At 37.0% G+C, this 20,374-nt stretch overlaps 1 pseudogene; it reads right to left on the reverse strand.

Moving 5' to 3' along the window:
* Window positions 1-415: 415 nt before the first annotated feature.
* On the reverse strand, window positions 416-19,924 carry LOC137404142 (32 kDa beta-galactoside-binding lectin-like; annotated as a pseudogene).
* Window positions 19,925-20,374: the final 450 nt, after the last annotated feature.

Below are 20,374 nucleotides of genomic sequence, written 5' to 3' on the forward strand. Positions count from 1 at the left end.
TTTAATTTCATGTGATAACATCACATGTCAAAACAATAACCAATATGTAGGAGTACGCAAGCCAAATAAAGAGATTTCAAACTACTGCGTTTTCGTGATGACTGCAATTAACTGTTCGTTTTCAAGCTTTCAAGAGTTTGTGATCACATTTTGACAATTTTTGCATTTACAACACAGCAGAGTAAGACATGGTGAACCTTTTGATACTAAATAACTGTACTATGAATTATGTTGCAAGTAAACCTCTGAGTGATATTTCATTATCTTACATTAAAAACTATTACATAACAGCCATACATATACCTTAAAATAGAACTAGTCAAGCTGTATTATCAATACTCATTCTACATAATTGTTATACAGCAGGTTAAATGGAAAGCAAAAGGTCTGATGCAGGAGCAGACAAATCCATAAGTTATCTAAAGAGGAAGCTGTTATCGCTGACATAGTAGGCCCCTTGAACATGTTTGACTGAGCTGAAGAATGCTGTTCCTGCTAGGTTGATGAAGCGAACTTTCTTAGATTTTATTCTGTGTTCATAGTTGGCCAGGTACTCCCCGTTTACGTATATCTGTAACATGATTTAAGGCAGGTATTTATGTTTCTAAGGCTATGGCAGCGGATATAACCAATAATGTCTTTTTACATACATTTAAGACACTATTGACCTACGAATTCACATATTAAAACTTGATTCTACTCTCACCTCATAACCATCATCACCCACATTGAACTGAACATAGAACTGTCTGCCAGGGTAAAAGGCCTCTGGGAGGGGATAAATCTCCTCATCTCCCCAATCTCCATTTTTCAGAGTGTTGAGTACAATTTCACCTGCAGAAAGCTTTGCATTATTAGGACACGAACATGCGGCAAGCTGCGCCTCCTAAAGAAGGTGATAGAACCCTGTATGTCAGGCCACACCTAATGGTAATTGGACCCTGTATATCAGGCCACACCTCCTGATGGTGATAGAACCCTGTATATCAGGCTATTACTTTTTGCTATCATGAATCATTCTTTTACACATTTTTATCGTTTCATCTAGCTATAACATTTGCTTAAAATTTTCTTTGGCATTTTTAGCTAGTAAAATAGATTTATGATTAGAATTTATGTTCATTTCTCACTTGTAGAAAGGGAGGAACATCGATTGATCAATGCTCATTTTCAACTCTCAGAAACAAAGCTTCAAATTGTTGGCTTTGCGTCTTTATTTTTTTGTTGAACATTTATTCATTTTGAAAATTACACTCGCAAATCATCTTGCTCTCAAATTGAAAGCTTTCAGTAGATACGCGTTAGAACGACGTATATATGAATGACATTTGTTTTATTATTACAGGATGTTCATGTGGTTCACTAGGGGAGCAGTTGTGTCTGGAAACTGCCACAAATGGGAAAGAGAGAAACAAATGTGTGCTGCACAAACCATAATATGTTTTGTTTGAGTTTGCAGCAGTAGATTAATTTGTCCTATTATATAAGATGAAACTAAGTGAATGGCCACAAGTTGGATGGATGCTTTAATAAAAACTTTATGCTGCAACGAAAATTGCAGTTGGTTTCGCCATATATTCGAACCTAATTTTTTCAAAGATGGCGGTATGCTTATTTTGTTTAGTAGCTAGTTTCCAGTGTGAGTAGTAACTGAGAACTTACCTGATACAAAGGCCACGATGAAATAAGTTGACTCAACGACCTAATTACCGTAGATCGGCAGAATCGAAGTCAGTACTCAGATGTTTACACAGCATTTAGAGAACGCTAATATGACAAGTTTCTAATTTCCCTTTTTTGAGGCGTTTGAGACATTCATAATAATGTATCTGTAGCTAGATTTAAAATTTTATTCCAGCCAACATGAGCAAATGCAAAATAAAATCTAAGCCAATAGAGCCGCTAGTAGGAGCCAATAATAGGACTAGACTTTTACGGCAATAGCCAATGTGAATATGAGAGATAGAGACAGGTTGTATCACTCGTTACATCATTTTGGGCAAGTTTGGGCAGTGTTTTTTGGCCTGAGCTTTCTTACTGTGATCAACCTTTTTAGATTTTAATCTTCAAATATCTTGACAATGACATCGCCTAACACAACAAACAACATATCAACTGATAGACAAAACAAATGCTTTCTTTTAAATATCAACTCAAATTTGATGCAACCACATCTTTAAGTCCCACCTTCTAATGGTGATTGTATATTAAGTCACACCTCCTGATGCCGATTGGACCCTGTATATCAGGCCACACCTCCTGATGCCGATTGGACCCTGTATATCAGGCCACACCTCCTGATGTCGATTAGACCCTGTATATCAGGCCACACCTCCCGATGGTGATAGGACCCTGTATATCAGGTCACACCTTTTAATGGTGATGGAATCAGGCATATCAGGCCAAACCTCCTAAAGGTGATAGGACCCTGTATATCAGGCAACACCTCCTAATAGCGATTGAACCCTGATCTCAGGCCACACCTCCTAATAGCGATTGGACCCTGTATATCAGGCCACACCTCCAGATGGTGATAGAACCCTGTATATCAAGTCACACCTTTTAATGGTGATAGAATCAGGCATATCAGGCCACACCTCCTAATAGCGATTGAACCCTGATCTCAGGCCACACCTAATAGCGATTGGACCCTGTATATCAGGCCACGTCTCCAGATGGTGATAGAACCCTGTATATCAGGTCACACCTTTTAATGGTGATAGAATCAGGCATATCAGGCCACACTCCCTAATAGTGATAGGACCCTGTATATCAGGCCACACCTCCTAATAACGATTGAACCCTGTATATCAGGCCACACCTCCTGAAGGTGATAGGACCATCTACAAGTATGCAAGACGACACTTTTACCTTAGTCCCATCTTGGATTAAAGTGCAGAGGAATGTCTGTGTGTTTCTCTTCCTCATCAGAACTTGACGACGACTCGTCCGGAGTCTTACCTTGAAGGTTGATGCAAATTCTGAAAAAGGACAAACAGAGCTTTAACCAAATATCTAGTCTCAAAACACCTGTTTAGTCATCTGTCACCTTCTACAAGGTGTAGATGCTTGTAGGCACCCGTAAGCACATGTACAGTCTTGGCTAATGCTAGATGTCCATATGGCTAGACACTTTTTGTTGCCTATAGGCGGTCCAAAATATGTTCAGGTGAAATTTGCATATTTACACAAAATGCCTTAAATTTCTTTACAAAAAGTTTTAGCAATTTGTGCCAAGAATATACTTCAGGCAAAGTCTTGGCAGATTCATGTCTATGACAGAATTGTGACATAGGTAAGTATCTAATAGTATCTTAAACAAAATGTACTTTTAGTCTTCAAAACATGCACAGCCACACTCATAGCACCTTCTACTGGTTCACTTCTGATTATTACAGTTATTATTGAATATCACATACATACACCAAAACAGTGCTCAAATTTGATTCATTTAGAGTTATCGTCTCAGCAAGGTAATGACACAACATGAGACAACTCCAACACCGCATTATTTAGAATCGTGTTGATGTACATTTTCGTCTAAAAACAGTCATTTTGCTGAAAACCAAACGAGCATTGGCCAAAATGCAATAGTAAACACAATTTCCAGGATATTCCTCAATTGAAAACTTTACCTTAGATAGAGAGAATAATAAAGAGTCATGATGAATGAACTATAGGAACAGTAAACACATCAGTTATGAAAATAAAACAAACAACTTGTTTTTCTCTTGTGCAGTACTTAGATCATGGATTACATACACTCCGGAAATACACAACAAACATTTCTGGTCTGTTAATTGTGCCTTTAATAAATAATCAAACAGAAACTTTTGATATTATGGTGTTTCATTACTCATGATACTTTGATAAGTTTTGTTAAAATTTTGCGCATGCTCAAACTTTTCTCATCACAAAGTCGGAAACCTGCCACTGTTTAATCTTTATGTTTACCTTTCTGGGTCATCCTTGACGGAACCTATGACTGTAACAATGTCTCCCGACTTCAGACCTGGCACTTTGCGATAGGAGTTGTCTTCCTACAGCAGGTAATTACACTGCATAAGAACTTCAGTGAATATAAGCCAAGCTTCCAGATCCAAACAAAGAGAGAAAAGTCTACTGATGGTTTACGGATAGAGACGATATGATCAGCACTTACCAAAGAGCCAAGGAATCTAACATCCAGTACAGACACATCTCCATTGACTGTTAGATGATGAGCATCCTGAGCATCACATCGATGATTGTATGTCACATATGGCTCACCATTCACGTACACCTGCAACAGTTGTCAATATATCAAGCACAGGACTAGCTAGTCATGTATACCTGCAACAACTGTCAATAGACTGACATTTGAGTCATCATTAGCAAACACCAGCGACAGCTGTCAAGAAGCTAAATCTCTACAATAATTGTCATCAACATGCATGACAGACATCACTAGATGCTACCAGATGGAAAGCTGTGAGAATTTTAAATGCATGACTATAATATCTTGTACATGTATTCTGTCATGGCTAGATGCAGGCTTATGTAGCTTTACATATGTTTACACAATGCTAGATTAACTACAAATGTTATGCATGACAAGCATGTACCCATCTGCTGCAACACAGTAGCTGCTACAAATGTCGATAAAGCCAAGCTTACCGAGTAATAGTCATCTTGCACCTGAATGCCGATCTTGTAGACTTTTCCAGCCTCAAATGGAAAGCCACCTTCTCTCTCCTCATCTCCGTACTCACCACCTAGTCTAGAATTCCTAACCGTTTCTCCTTCTTAGAAACGTGGGTTGAAATGGAGTTGTTTTTCCTCATCAGAAGCGTCACACGCCAAGTTGATATCAAACCTTAAATATTAACAAACAATCTAAACAAACACTCAGACTGGAACACCAAACACTTGCTCTTTATGTTTCAATCATTGATAGGATGTGTCGGTCTGTGAGCGGGGCTCATGTCCCAAGTCGGATATGTGAAATAGGTCAATAGAAGACAGAGACATGTTTATAGAAGAGGTACGACTGGCTACTAGATGCAAGGGGGATATGACCCACCTAGGCTACTCTGCATTGGATATTGAAATCACCCAGTGGCAACAGTTAAGAAGTGAGGTAAGTAATTGGTTAGTCCCACATATACTGTTTCCATGCTTCGAATTGGTTTGGAGCTGCTTCCCCCTCCGATTCATTGAAGCGGTAAAATCCAAACGCATTTAATTTCATTTCTTGCTCATAAAAACGTTCACTGCTGATGAATCTAAATCGATAACACTTGGCTAAGCTCTCCTTATTATAAGCGAAAATCTTTTAGCTCAAGCATATGGATCACTGCTATGAAAACATTCTACTGCTTCTCTTCTCACTACTGTTTTTGCTTGAGTTTTTACCTTTACATAACATTTACATGTCAAGCATGGGTTGTTCGTATGAGGATGATGAAATAATTATATTTTCTAGCACAACTAGTTAATTACGCAAAAATTGGAAAGTAACATGAAGACCTGAATGTGAGTCTACTATAATAAGTTTCACTATGAGGTATACATCACGGATCTTGGAAAGATCCATAGTGCAACCCCGAATCATTGAAACAGTCGGGTGCAAGTTCGCCGGCAGCGGGCAACTCCAAACTTATTTGAAGCAAGGAAGCACGGTGTTTATGTGGACTGCAGACTATTACGGGAATAAAACTGCTCCACCTTTCTCTCAGAATTCGTTGGTTTTATTCTCCTTTGGTTTTATTCCTCTCTGTATTTTTTGAGATGTTAAAACCATGTTTACAATAAAAATAATTTCATTCATGCCGTCACTGTGAAAATATGAACAATAATATTTATTTATATTTAAAAGCAAGAATACTAGATATTAGTTTAACTACTTGGAAATACTTGGTAGGTTTCTGTAGTATTTCGAGTAGTCCTTAAAAGAAATTTTTTTCATATCTTGCCTATAAAATGCATGCCTATATAATAATTTTCATATCTTGCCTATAAAATGGCACCATACTTTTAATGCACTTTTTATGCTTTAAAGGTTACTCTGTTAACTGAAATACATGACAAGTCGTGAGTGGCGAATTCCATAGAGATTTTCTTTGTTCGCATTATTCCAACTACAGCTCACCTGTGAAGGTTGTCACAACTGTCAGTCGTATTTATTCAATTACACCGACACGCAAGAATTGTCATTAACTATTTGTGTCAAAAAGCAAAGAAACTACACCCGCATAGGGTGTCATGATTTTATGGTCATGTTGAAACTGATGCAGCTCACCTGTGAGGGTTGTCATGAACAGCGACAGTCACATTAACCCAGCTGCCAGGAATCAGCTCCTGTGGGATGATGCTGTTGTAACGAGCTCCCTAGAAAGCCAACAGAAAACTCCCTGTAGTTCAGACATTCTATTCTCATCAAGTCAGTCACACAGTACTGAATTAGTATGATAGTGCAAGTAACTGTTTACATCAGTAGTTAAAGCTTGAGGAAAATTGTAGCCTTAGTTCCTTCAATGCTTACAGACTGTCAATACTAATAGATACTTACAAAGTATGCTGTGAATTCGACATCGGTAAATTTAGCATCACCATCTATGTAGATGTGAGAGACGGAACGGATGTCCACTCTATGGTCGTAATTACAGAAGTGGGCTCCATCAACATAGACCTAAAGGGGACAGTAGATGGAAGTTTACGCACAATATTCCTATGAGCTGATCATCACCGATTCAACGATGCAATTAGTCAACAATTTTGAGTCATTCACAAGATAACAGCAGTAAAAATCCGCAAGTCAAGAGAGTTTTATTACGCAGAAATTTGGATCGAATCCATCATGCTTCAAAAAGATGAAAACAGAATTTGCGGATGCGTCAAAAAATGCTGTGCCAGCTATTCTATTTTAATTGTTTTCCAAATTTCAGTCAATCTTCTTTTGATTTTAGCAGTTCCGAATGCACCGCTATAGCGTAGAAATCCTTATATTTTTGGTAAATCATCCACATCTCTAATCTCCATTGAATCACTTATTGCATGGCAACTCAACGTGCGCACAACTCCAAAGCAACACCATTGATTTCCTGGCTACTGAATGACAACATGCAATAGTATAGTGGAAAGGATTAATAGGCCTTCAATGCATCAGCTTTAACGACGTATCTATCTACAAGAGCAAGAAGTCTGGGGATGAGGTTTAACCCTTTTGCAGGCAGAGCGACATTGTCGTTTCCCGATACTGACGCCAATGGACAGAGCGACTATTATGTCACCACACAAACGTTTTTATAAATTGATTTCTGGTTACCTTATTGCGTTTTTTTATTTAAGTATTTTACTAATAGTAAACTAAAATATATTGGTCTATGTTAGCAACCAAAAAATTAGCCATTTTGATAAAATCGATCGTTTTTCGCAATACTAAATGAATGAAAAATCTGAAATAAAAACGTATTTGAATAAAATAGATTTTGGTTTGTAGCTTGTTTATGCTTCTGTTACTGCTTTCTGAATATTTTACCAGAGTGCAACAACTTTCTTTTACTGTCATCGCGTCCTCCAAAGGCTATAGGCAAAGGCAAAGCTATAGAGGAACAATAATGAGCACATGATGTCAAGACTGTGGTGTAGGCCTCTTCAAGGGCAAATGCTTCCAAAATTACTATAGCTTGAGAAACACTTATATAAGATTTTGAATTATAAATGTTTACTAGCTGCATTATCCGCCTACAAGAGCAGATTCACATGCAGCATAAAGTTTATTGAGAGTTGTCTTCCATACTGCAAAACAACTCCAAATATGCAGTCTACTGAAATTGTTATCCTGATCAGAGTATGTATGCACATATACATGTCAATGTTGGGGAGAACAATGGAAATCTGCAATGTGTCTTACAACTAGATGCGTGTAAAATCTAGTAAATATTCTAGATTCATGTGTCTAGACTCATGCTTCCGTTCATACTAGTCTATATTTGCAGTTGACGATCGCGCACTTCTGCCGCTGAGACCCCGCCTCGGCTGACCAATCTTTACCCGCTGAGCAGTTGACAATCGCGCTTTTGCACTTGCCTCGCAATCAATCGGTTCGCACTCGCAATCAATCGCCTAGCAATCAATCAGCCCGTACCCGTCTCGCAATCAATCGCTTTGCACTCTCCTAGCAATCAATCGTCTCGCACTCGCCTTGCAATCACCTCTCACTCGCCTTGCAATCAATCACCTTGCACTTGCAACCAATCGTCTCGCAACCATTCGCCTCGCAATCAATCGCCTCGCAATCAATCGCATCGCAATCAATCGCATCGCAATCAATTGCTTTGCAATCAATCGCCTCGCACTCGCCAACTCATTCATTCAGAAAGCCGCGCCTGGAGACTCTCGCTGTACTCGAGGTGAAAAGGGTCTCCCGCGCATCCTCGAGTGACACCATGGCCCCAAGCCTAGCTGTGCTACCCGGCGCTGCCCGGGTAGTAAAAAAAGTCTTGGCACAGAAAATTGATTTGTATTTAACATTTAACAACATTTGCCATTCTAACTTTCAAACTACATATCATGAAGGAAGAGTTTTGTGTAGTTGAAATAAATTAAGAGAGAAAATAAAACCACTGTAAAGGTTTTCAAACTTTTTCAACCAACTACAACTTTCAAACTTCATATCATGAGGAGAAGGTTTTGTGCAGGACAACTGATTTAAAAATAAATAAAACAAATGTAAAGGTTTTCAGACCAATGTAAATTTAAAATTTCGTAATTTTCAGCGACCTATATCTTTTGATAACGTATAGTGGAACCTCAGTTCTCGAACATAATCAGTTTCAGAAGTTCGAGATCCAAAACAATTTTTCCCATCAAAATAAAATAATGTAAATTTTAATCCGCTTCAAGGCGAGAAAACAACTTTGGTAAAGTATTTTTTCAACATTTTACAACATGAGCTGTACTTGTACCCGGGTAATAAAAAAGTCTTTGCACAGAAAATCTATTTGTATTTAACATATATAACAACATTTGCCATTCTAACATTGAACCTACATAGGTAAGATAAGAAAACATGATAGGTAACCTATCATGAGAAAAGTGTTTTGTGTAGTTGAAATAATGTAAGAGAAAATAAAACAACTGTATTTTTATCAAACTTTGTCAAACAACTGTAACTTTCAAACTTCATATCATGAGAAAAAGTTTTTCTGCCAGTCTAATAAATTTAAAAAAATGAAACAATTGTAAAAGGAATTAGATGGAAATTTCAAATAATTAGCAAGTAATAGCTAAATTAAGTCGGTTTAGCAACAATTACAATAAAAGATGATACGGTAATGATACAATTAATACAAACTGAGAAAACAAAATAAAATTTGTGAATATGTTTAATTAATAATAACAATTCTAGCATAGAAGTGTGTGGGTATAAAAAGGTTACTGTCCCACCAGAAACTATCCATCAATTCTTTGAATACGTCGATACTAAAAATATGACAGAATATCATAGTATTTTGCAGTTGAACTTTTATTAGAACAATGTCTGCCAAAAATGGTTGAATAAAAGAATAATATTAATAATAAAGATTGGAAACTAATCAAGTAATAATAACAGTGATAGGAAAATGAATAATGTTTTAACTTCAAACACGATACTCAATTTATGTTCAAAATAATTCAAGTTGAAATAATAACAACAATGAAACAAACTTTAAAAACTTATATTATAAATTCAAAAGTCATAAGAAGTTTATAAATGTAATGAGAGAATTTAAATTTATATATTTTTTATATATATTTCTCAAAGTATGTAAATTTATGTAAATATAAGAGAGTGGAGAATAACTGATACTTGCAATCTTACACGATAAATCTTACAGTAATCTTACAAATGTTTGTTGTAGAATGTGAAATTAATTACGAAAAACTAATTGGTTAGGTTTAAAAGGAAATATGTGTAAGCTAATACATCTAGCTGTACAACCCAGCGTTGCCCGGGTAATAAAAAAAAACTGAGCAGAAAATTGATTTGTATTTGACATATAACAACATTTGCCATTCTACCTAAAACAACTGTAAAGGTTTTCAAACTTACTTTGTCAAACAACTTTTAAACTTCATATCATGAGAAAAATGTTTCGCGCAGGTCAAATAAATTTTAAAAATAAAACGACTATAAAGGGTTTAGATGTAAGAGTGAAATAATTAGCAAGTAATAGCTAAATCGAGTCTGTTTTGTTATACGACTACAATATGAAATGATTCGGTAATGATACAATTAATACGAACTGAGAAAACAAAATAAAAATTGTGAATATGTTGAATTAATACTAATAATTCCTGCATAGAAGTGTGTGTATAAAAAAGTTACAGTTCCAGCAACAGCCATCCATCAAAACTCTGAATACGACGATACTGGTACGATGATATGTTACCCTAGGACACTTATGTATTCGCGGCATCTAATTTTCGCATTTTCGCGGCATCTAATTTTCGCATTTTCGCGGCAACATCCTCTCGCGAAAAATTCATGAGCGAAACTAAACTATCATAACGAACGAGCGAAAACGCAAAATTAAATGGCTTTGTTCATTGACATTCACAATAAAATCGTCATATTAGAAATGCAGGCAATCTTCGTGTGTGGTTTGGCTCATTGGGCAATTTTTGCTAAACTCATTATAGCTAATACACCGACTGAGCAGCACAGCAATACAAACTAAGATAATAAGTTTTTTTGGAAAAGCCTAGACAAATAAGGAAGATGATGATATTAGTTTAGTCATTGAATTTGTAACTGATGAGGATGACAGTCTGGTAGGGAAAGTCATAAAATTGAATAATAATTATTGTGGTGATGAATTTTATTACCAACCAAAAGCAATTACAACCCTGAGCCATGGCCACCGCGGCACCGCGTGTTATAAATACTTGAATTCTAATATTGGTACCATATCAGTCACTGCGGCAGGGACCTTGACGTCATTGATAGTCCAGGAGACAAATGGCAGCAAGCGATCAAATTGCATTATTGATCTCGCCTACACATTTCTACCTTCGGTTCACAAATACAAACTACCGTACTTTTCGGACTATTAGCCGCTACCTTTTTCTGATGATTTGAGCCATGCGGCTTATATAAGGGTGTGGCTAATCTGTGGCTTTTTCTTTCACCGCTAGGGCGCACTAACGGGAATCTCCAATTAGTGCGCTTCTAGCGGTGAAAGAAAATACGAAACAATGCCTCACGGTACTGTCCCGTTAGGCGCTAAGTTAAAAAGCATCGGATAATACGAAACTGCGCCGTTCTGCACTGTTTCGTTTTAATAGGCAAAGTTGCTGCCACGTTAAAAAGCACTGTCCTTAGTTCTGCGGCCTATACCAAGGTGCGGCTTATGTATTGTTTTATTATCATTTTTTTGGAAAATAAAGCAGATGCAGCTTATATAGAGGTGCGGTTTATAGTCCGAAAAGCACGGTAGTCCCAAATTGAAAAATATTTCGTAACAGTGAACCTGACCTGAGGAATCTAATGATGTTTGTTCCACTGCATTTATTTTCACATCACTATATTTTCACACTCATCAGAGCTGCGAAATTAAGTTGCAGCGAAATTTTACTCTGTATGCCACTCACGAAACTAAATACTAGCGAAATATAAGTGTCTTAGGGTATGTAAAAATGAAATATTGTAGTGTCTTTGTCTGATCGAAGGTGAGAGAATCTAGATGCTATTCCTACTCAAGATAATACGATTGTCCGCGTGAAAATAGTGACCTTAAGAGCGATTTAGCAATTGAACCATAATAAAAGCCAGAAATAGAGGTTCACAAAAACAGCATCGTGTTTCATAGAGTTAATAAAATGTAATCGCCAAATTCTAATATCGAGAAGGTCTATTGTCGATATCGTTTTGTCGAAAACAAATTAGCCCTAATACGCTGAGGAAAAAAGCATCACATGTCATGAAGCTAAAAGAAAGCCATAAAGTTGTAATTATTACGTCACTTTTGTGTGAAAACGGCAAACGATGAATAGGTTATGTATAATAGAGGCGTGTACTAACTGGATATTCTCGTTAATGCGCCCTAGATACCTAATAGTGGCTAATAGTCCGAAAAGTACAGTACTCTATAAGGCGGACACACACACAGACAGACAACGATTGCCGTTTATATAGTAGATTTGTGTTTACCTGTATAATAAAAACACAATACGCATAATATGTCGCATATACAATATCATAAATAAAAGTGTATCAATGATTTTTTTTAAATCAATTTGTGAAAAAATAATCTGCCAAGGGGGTCTCAAATTGGCCAAACGAACTTGCCTGCGAAAAGGTTAAAGCTATGCAAACCCAATATGCAAACTCAATGTCAATTGAATCACTTATTGCATGGTAACTCAACGAGCGCACAACTCCTAATCCACACCATAGAGACAGTGATTCCCTGGCTACTAAATGACAACATGCAATAGTATGGTGGAAAGGATTAATAGGCCTTCAATGGATCATACTTTATCCATAAGAGCAGACAGTCTGGTGATGAGGTTTAAAGCTATGCAAACCCAACTAAAGCATGTGTAGCTAGTGATTGCTCACCACATAGTTCCACGCTGTACAGATTATTCGAATGTCAAAGCTAGCCTTAGAGGGAAATGGGAAGTCGGGCCCATCTTTCTCTTCTTCTCCCCATTCACCATCAACCAAGGAGTTCCTTACCACCTCATCCAGACACTGGCGAGGGTTGTAGTGGAAAGCTACCCTACAGGATGAATTTATTCACGGAGTTATATTTCGCGAAAATTGTCTTTTCCTGCATATTCGCAGATGAATTTATTCGCGGCTGAAAACTGCCACTATCTACGAAAAGTTAACTCTATTGCGGTTAGTAATAGATATTCCTACGCATGCGCACACCACGTGTTCCGGTTTATATTTAACTTACAAGTTCGAGGTGATCAAGCTATTCTACGGTAAACAATTCTTTCTGCGTCCAGAGGTTTTCACGAATATTCTTCGCTTTGGAGGCCTTTGATAAGCCGACAAGTTGTGGTAAGTAATGAGTTTTTTACATTTACTAAATTAGTTAAATTTTACTTTGGTAAAACGCAATACTAAATTTTTCCATCCCTACTGCTTCGTTATTTGTTTTAGCGTGAGAGAGAGATTTTTCATCATGCACCGAAGAACAATGATTGCAAGGGTGGTAGATGTCATTCTTAGAAGATCACCAATCATTCAGGGAGGTCTGGAAATTGAGGTTGAAGTGACCGCAGTTACTTACGAGAAGAATGTATCTGTTTTTAAAAAAGGAACGAAAACGCCTTTACAAGCACAAATATTTGGCCAACCGGCAGAACTTTGCAATAGTAAGCCACGAGGAGAGTTCTGATGATAACTTCCTTACCAGCCATGTAGTAGCGAGAGAATCGCCTTCAACACATACCCAAGACAGTGACAGCGACAGAGCTGCTATTACCAAAATAACTAGTCAGAAAGCACCATTGCACGCTAGTATTCACATATCAAGAGTACCCGTTTAATTTTATTGCTAGAGAACCGCCATATGGACAAAACTGTTTATATTTACTCCATTCATCGTTTGTAAAATGTTATTTGTATTTGAAATATTTTATTTGTACACTCAAGTTCGTAATAAATTATAATACATCTATACATGAAATAAAATATATAATTTAATCATGTTTGCTACAGCGATATCAAGGAGCTGTTGTTGATGAAGGGGTCTAGGTTGACTGGTTGCCTCTGCCAATATTCCTGCCTTGACGAATATTATTACTACTTGTCTCTAGTTTTCGTAGTCAATCTGCAGTAAACACGAAAAAGAAAAAATATTAACGAGTGTTGAGGAAGTACAAAAAAATAGCTGAAGTATTTGATGAAAGCGATCAGTTTTTAAACAAAAGAATTAACTAATGCAGTTGATTATGAAAAAGCGTATCTGCACTGCAAATCACATACATACCATAATGTCCAGATCAGAATCATGATCGTCCTTGACTTCGGTATTAGAGATTGATGGAGTTGATTCTAATGTAAAAAGACTAGGAGAGCTTTTTTGCTATGCTGAAGCCGTGCCGAATAACTTGTAAAAACTTTGAATAATTTTGCAGTTTGACGCAATGGCAATAAAGCTCGAAGCCTGGCGATGATTTTAAAGAAGTTTTGGAACTCGGCTACGTTTAGTACTTCTGCCTCGCGGCTATTTTCGCGATGACGCCATTCTGCATATCTTGTGACAACCTCGAATAATTTTGTAAATAAATGTGATGCATTGCCAATGGTGTTAGCTCAAAGCTCAGGCAATGATTTTAAAAATGTTTTGGAACTCAATTACGTTTAGTATTTACATTAAAAACTAGGCTAGCGACTAGTTTTAAGTTTGATGCAGTAGTTATTCTCTCTTGTGATTGAAAATAGAACTAATTATTCACTGAATTTAATAATTCGCGGGATTGACTGTTCGCAAAATCGCGAATTTTTATGACCTACGATTATTTTCATCCTGTAGGGTATTGTGCTCGCGCCATCTCCCTCCTCCGTCTGGAGGTTGAGGTCAAACTTAACACGATCATAAGACACCTGCCACAAATGATTTGAAACTTTAGAAAATCAAAAAAGACTTGGTGCTGGCATGCCACTACCCACCATGAACATAAACCTAGAACTGCTGGCCAACTGATGACTTGACCTTGACCGCTAAACCGACCTCACCAAGTTCAATTGATCACCAGTCCTTTTTACATGCACTCAGGTAAGTGACCTACTTTTGAGCTACTTGGAAAGTCAATGAATCTATGAGTAGTTTTAGGAGGCACCCTTGTTTGCCTACTGCCTACGCAGCCATTGGTCACGTTGACATTGCAAAGTACTCAGGCATACATTAGGTACGATGGGTCAAATATAAACCCTCATTATCATACTTAACAGAACACATCCGGTCGTGGGCTAAATGAGAGGATAAGATAAGGCCTATACTGCCCTCTGAAACACCTTTAGACTTGGCTAGCAGCCTACAACCTTCCTACACAATCAAATTACTGATTTGAATAGATGACATGCAACAGCTAGTAGATATGCACTAGTCCATGGCTTGTCTAAATATATTAAATGTCTTATTGAATGCCGGTCTGGCATCACATTTAGTGAAGTAATCGCTTGCCAGGAAAAGTCAGTGCTATTAGGAGCAACTAGGAATCAACAGTAATCAAGCTTTGCACCTTTGACATGTGTGTCAGTTAATCAACCAAGCTTTTTGTTAATAGTTTGAGACGCAAGCAGTACTGCCCATAAGTGAGCTTCAGACCCAAGCTATATGCAGCTATAATGACAGTAGACACTGACAACTTGCATATATAGAGTGAGTCCATGCGTTATACCTGTCTGCGTCCTTCTTTACTTTACCCCGCACTACTACTAGACACTAAGCTATAGATACATAGAGAGTACTATCACTAGGTATGCTGGAGAGATAGTGATAACCATAGAAACCAGTGATCATTATAATATTGTCTCTAGAATTAGATGAACTGTTAAAATGAAGATCTATAAACACCTAAAACTAGAGATGGTATAAAATTGACCTGGAGATATTAATCGGTGGTAAGTGTACAGTTACGATGGGGACATACGTATATACAGTTCAGATTGAGATCGACAGTAGAATGAGAAATAATTATATCGTGAGAGGATATATAGATGTACGTCAGGACTGCTTATATGTACATGTACATGAGCTGAAAGACTGAAACCGGGATACAGTAGACTCAATGACCAGCCCACAGTAGTGTGTTGATCTGCATTTATACAAAAAACTATCCTGTACTTTCTCATAGAGTGCAGCGTTACGAAATATGATGACCAACTACGGTTAATGGTAAAATTTATCAGAACAAGTACCTACAGCCTTTTTATTATAAACCATATCTGCAGGTAAGTCTGCAAATTTATACTTCCCAGAGACTATGTTTTAGGCCATCACCTTTTGCATCGATTATTTTTGTATTTTTATTAAGATTTTGACCTCGGATCGCTCAATCGTCATCGCTCAATCGGATCGCTCAAAATTTTGGTTTTATCAGTAACTAAAAGGTTCAGGGCTGCAGGTAGGTTAGTTGGCTTGTTACTGAACACATTGAATATCAGAGACTATTTTCTATACTTGTACATCAGATCAATAGCTAGTAAGAAAGGTGACTAGGTACAGTCCTAGTGAATTCAGCTATAAACATAACCTAATGATACACTTATGATTGTAGCTAGTCACAGGTTTCATTATACTTTCTCGATACAGTCAAGTTCGGTTACAAACACTAACTTTACCCTAACTTGTTGGACACAGTTATGCTTGATTACCTACAAGACAGCTACCTCAACCTCTCCGATTCAGTTAAATTTGATTAAATATCCTACACTTACCTCAACTTATAGAACACGGTCAGGTCCGATTAGTTACGAGACGCTTACCGCAACTTGTTGGCCTTTTATTGACACCATTTGCAAACATTTTATCTGAATGTATTGCAAATCTGTTAGACAGAGCATGCTTCCTTCTTGCGGTCCTTCCATCACCTCTGACCATGTTTGAGTTGGGAGCTGCTGGTATTCGCTCGTTATCCAATTTCGAAGGCAGCTCTTTTCTTTTCGTTGACTCCATATCTAGTAAAAACATGGATTATTACTAAATGCGGAAAGCCATAGTTAGACAACTCCGATACAATGTCATAGTAGCAGCAGACGAACATGACCTCTAACTAATTAAAGAGAGGAGCACTTGATGCAGTTTCAAATGAGAAAAACATACAGCTGACTTAGTTATATGTTGACAGTAAAATCGGGAAAAAAATGGGGATGAGCTAGAGACACATATGCTAAAGAACAATCATGGAGTAGATATACAGTACAACTAGTAATAGATGTACAGTAAAACTAGTGATATATATACAATAAAACTAGTGGTAGATATACAGTAAAACTAATGATAGATATACAATAGTACTAGTGATAGATGTACAGTAGAACTAGTGATAGATATACAGTAGTACTAGTGATAGATATACAGTCAAGGTGTTGATACCTATACAGGCAAACTAGCAATAGATTTATAGTCAAGGTGTTAATACATATACAGGCAAGCTAGCAATAGATTTACAGTCAAGGTGTTGATACCTATACAGGCAAACTATCAATAGATTTACAGTCAAGGTGTTGATACATATACAGGCAAACTAGCAATATATTTACAGTCAAGGTGCTGATACATATACAGGCAAACTAGCAGTAGATTTACGGTCAATGTATGAATACATATACACACAAACTAGCAATAGATTTACAGTCAAGGTGTTGATACATATACAGGCAAACTAGCAATAGATTTACAGTCAAGGGGTTTATACATATACAGGCAACCTAGCAATATATATATACAGTCAAGGTGTTTATACATATACAGGCAACCTAGCAATAGATATACAGTCAATGTGTTTATACATATACAGGCAAACTAGCAATAGATTTACAGTCAAGGGGTTGATACAAATACAGGCAAACTAGCAATAGATTTACAGTCAAGGTGTTGATACATATCCAGGCAAACTAGCAATAGATATACAGTCAAGGTGTTGATACATATACAAGCAAACTAGCAATAGATTTATAGTCAAGGTGTTAATACATATACAGGCAAACTAGCAATAGATTTACAGTCAAGGGGTTTATACATATACAGGCAACCTAGCAATATATATATACAGTCAAGGTGTTTATACATATACAGGCAACCTAGCAATAGATATACAGTCAATGTGTTTATACATATACAGGCAAACTAGCAATAGATTTACAGTCAAGGGGTTGATACAAATACAGGCAAACTAGCAGTAGATTTACAGTCAAGGTGCTGATACATATACAAGCAAACTAGCAATAGATTTACAGTCAAGGTGTTGATACATATCCAGGCAAACTAGCAATAGATATACAGTCAAGGTGTTGATGCATATACAAGCAACCTAGCAGTAGAGTTATAGTCAAGGTGTTGATACATGTCCAGGCAAACTAGCAATAGATTTACAGTCAAGGTGTTGATACATATCCAGGCAAACTAGCAATAGATTGACAGTCAAGGTGTTAATACATATACAGGCAAACTAGCAATAGATTCACAGTCAAGGTGTTGATACATATACAGGAAAACTAGCAATAGATTTACAGTCAAGGCATTGATGCATATAGAGGCAAACTAGCAATAGATTTACAGTCCAGGGGTTGATACATATACAGGCAACCTAGCAGTAAAGTTATAGTCAAGGTGTTGATACATAGACAAGCAAACTAGCAATAGATTTACAGTCAAGGTATTGATACATATACAGGTAAACTAGCAATAGATTTACAGTCAAGGCGTTAATACATACGTATACAAGCAAACTAGCAATAGATTTACAGTCAAGGTGTTGATACATATCCAGGCAAACTAGCAATAGATATACAGTCAAGGTGTTGATGCATATACAAGCAACCTAGCAGTAGAGTTATAGTCAAGGTGTTGATACATATCCAGGCAAACTAGCAATAGATTTACAGTCAAGGTGTTGATACATATCCAGGCAAACTAGCAATAGATTTACAGTCAAGGTGCTGATACATATACAGGCAAACTAGCAATATAGATATACAGTCAAGGTGCTGATACAAATACAGGCAAACTAGCAATAGATATACAGTCAAGGTGTTGATAGATACATATACAAGCAAACTAACAATAGATTTACAGTCAAGGTGTTGATACATATGTATACAAGCAAACTAGCAATAGATTTACAGGCAAGGGGTTTATACATATACAGGCAACCTAGCAATAGATTGACAGTCAAGGTGCTGATACATATACAGGCAAACTAGCAATAGACATGTGGCTAAGCTATAGATCCTTATACATGTGTGTAAGCAATAGATTTACAGTCAAGGGGTTGATACATATACAGGCAACTTAGAAGTAGATTTATAGTCAAGGTGCTGATACATATACAAGCAAACTAGCAATAGATTTATAGTCAATGGGTTGATACATATACAGGCAAACTAGCAATAGATATACAGTCAAGGTGCTGATACTTATACAGGCAAACCAGCAATAGATTTACAGTCAAGGGGTTGATACATATACAGGCAAACTAGCAATAGATTTACAGTCAAGGTGTTGATACATATACAGGCAAACTAGCAATAGATATATAGTCAAGGTGTTGATACATATACAGGCAAACTAGCAATAGATTTACAGTTAAGGGGTTGATACATATACAGGCAAACCAGCAATAGATTTACAGTCAAGGTGTTGATACATATACAGGCAAACTAGCAATAGATGTACAGTCAAGGTGATGATACATATACAGGCAAACTAGCAATAGATTTACAGTTAAGGGGTTGATACATATACAGGCAAACTAGCAGTAGATTTACAGTCAAGGTGTTGATACATATACAAGCAAACTAACAATAGATTTACAGTCAAGGGGCTGATACATATACAGGCAAACTAGCAATAGATTTACAGTCAAGGTGTTGATACATATACAGGCAATTGAAACGTTAAGCAATGGTCGATAACTTTTTATTAATGCTGTTTTTAAACCCCATAGACGTGTCATTTCAGATCATTTTTGTCACGAGGTGATACCGGAGGTACCTTTACATCTGTTGTTCATACACTCTTATCAAGACAGACAACATTCCAATGATATCCTTTGACTATCATTGCAGTTCTATGTCAATAAGTTGTACAAACCCAGTGAAAAAGTAACTAAGCATAATGTATAGAACAACCATATCTTCCTCTTCCTCTGTAGATTCTGTTTCAAAGAATTCACACGCATCATGCCAATTGTCATCTTCTATCATTGAAGACATCGTAGTTGGCAAAGCAGGGCAATTTATTCACAGATTTACACATCAATGTCGCAGTTAGCCTAAAAATAGCATTTAGTTGGATGTAAAGAGCAGGGCTCAGTACAGAACGTCATGAGAACCTTGATGGGTGTGCTAAAGTGAAGACAACCCTTGAGTTTTTGCATGAGCAAAACTAATTGGTGTGAACCCGCTTACAATTTTTAAGAATAGTTTTATGGGCAGGCAAGAAGTAGATGCATAGGATGTTGGAGTAGCTATAAGCAGTACTCGTATTAATATCAGAGGCTAAACCTATAACTTAGAGTAATATACTAGTTAATTAAGGTCAAGGTTATCTGCTGATTCTGCATTCACATGTAGTCTGCCTATTATGGAAATGTAACCAACTCCGGTGAAGATGTTGACAAAGGTGGTACACTATTAAAATGTTTGCAGTTTTTAAAAAAGGTC

This window comes from Watersipora subatra, chromosome 9, assembly GCF_963576615.1.
Source record: "Watersipora subatra chromosome 9, tzWatSuba1.1, whole genome shotgun sequence".
Lineage (NCBI taxonomy): Eukaryota > Metazoa > Bryozoa > Gymnolaemata > Cheilostomatida > Watersiporidae > Watersipora > Watersipora subatra.